The following is a 1913-nucleotide window of genomic DNA, read 5'->3' on the forward strand; positions in this document are numbered from 1 at the left end:
CAGTTTTAGGTTCATCCATTCCAGAAAAGGTGGAGTTATAATCAGCTGACGCCCGTGCCACCCACTCAGCCTTGAGCTGCTCTTCCTGGATGAGATGCTCGTGTTCGTACTGGGCGACCAACGGGGTGTAGTAGTGGGAGGCTATACAAGTTTATACAGAACTTGGATTTTCCCTCATTTATTGTTGCATAGTTTCCTCCCTGTCCCCCATTTTTGATTTCTTGACTGCTGGTGCCAAGTGGTGATTGTGGTGATTGTGGATCTGAGCAACCTCAATCTTGTCTCCATCCATTATGATACTGTCAGTTGGCCAGGTGGTGAAAATCTTTGTTTTCTCCTTTCATCTGATGTTGAGATGGTTTAACTTCTAAGTTTAACCCATAAATATTTCCAAAGACATTGACTTAGCACTAATTATGTCTCAAGTACCTTCTAGACAGCAGGCAAAAAGGACAGCCATCTCAATCCTTGTGAGCTTACAGTTCAATGGGTTTTATGAAGATGAATGTCAGTGAACAAAGATGCCAGCAGCACCAATCACTAATTCATGAGACTTCAGACATTTTCTGAATTTTTTAAATGTTCATTATTTTTCTGTATCTTTTCTCCCCTCATAATTCCTAGGCACACATCTCCAACTTTCAAAGTGTTGTGCAGCCCTATCTCTTTTTCTTCTTAACACTGGGGAAGTCAACTCCCTCCTAGTCACCCTGACAGCATCTTGGCTCTCTGAAGCACAAGCTTAACTGTTGAGCCCTAGAATTCATGTCAGACTTGTGGGACCTCATGATACTGACAGACAACTGCTTTCCCAAGTGCTCCACACTAAAGGCCAGCTGTGGTCTGATCTTGATGTCATCACTCATGTCACTGCTGGGGCACATGAGGTTGGCAGGGCTGGTTTTTCTAGCTTGCTTCAGTCTTTTCAGGCTTCCATTCATTTTCTTTATGGAGTTTAGGCTGAGCAAAGATCAGTACTTTGAATCCACCAGCTGCTCCTCAAAAAAAGGGTAGCAATCTCCCCTCATGCAATTTATAGCCTCTGAAAATCTGCGAAAGGGTCAGCTACAGTCAGGTCAGACTTTATACTGGTGAGTTGAGTTTGCATTTAACTCTTCAGTATTGCATTCTGTCACATCAAGATATAGGTAAGGGGGCTTTTTTAAAGCTTTTAATCCTAAAAATGAAGATAAAATTTTCTTTCATATGTTCAGGGTGAAATATATAGTTTATTCCTTTAATACAAGTAACAAGTTCATTGATAATCAGTTTAAGGATTGTTGTTAGGTGCTGTTGAGTTGAGCATGACTCGTAGTGATCCTATGAACAACAGATCTGAACCCTGTCCTATCCTGTGCCATCACACTTCCTGACACACCATTGCAGCACTTACTGTGTCAATCCACCTGGTTAAGGGTCTTCCTCTCCTTCTCAGACCCTCTGCCTTTCTAAGCATGATGACCCTCTCTAAGAAATAGCCACTCCTAGCAACATGCCTGGAGTATGTGAGGTGAAGCTTTATCAGCTTTGCTTCCAAGGAGCACTCTGGCTGCACTTTTTCTAGGACATGCTTGTTTGTTCTTTGGCAGCCCATGAAATATTATTTTTTTAAAAATTTATTATTAATTTAAAAAAATAAAAACATTTATTATGATTTCAATGAAAATTTTTAATTTTTTAAATTTATTGTTAATTTCAGTAAAAATTTACAGAGACTTTGGATTCCCATTCATTCATTTTTATACTTTTCTCCCCTCACAACCCTCTCCCCTAGTACACTACCCTTGGGTAAAAGTAAAAGAAAAATTTCTTTCATTGTTTTACAAACCCTCCCCCCAGGTCCACTCCACCATGTAGCCATCGCTCTAGACACCTGTCATGACAAAAAATACCTAATAATTTTCCCTCTTAAA

Source organism: Elephantulus edwardii, unplaced genomic scaffold (assembly GCF_000299155.1).
Source record: "Elephantulus edwardii isolate Elephantulus edwardi_28Jun2011 unplaced genomic scaffold, EleEdw1.0 scaffold00120, whole genome shotgun sequence".
Taxonomy (NCBI): Eukaryota; Metazoa; Chordata; class Mammalia; order Macroscelidea; family Macroscelididae; genus Elephantulus; species Elephantulus edwardii.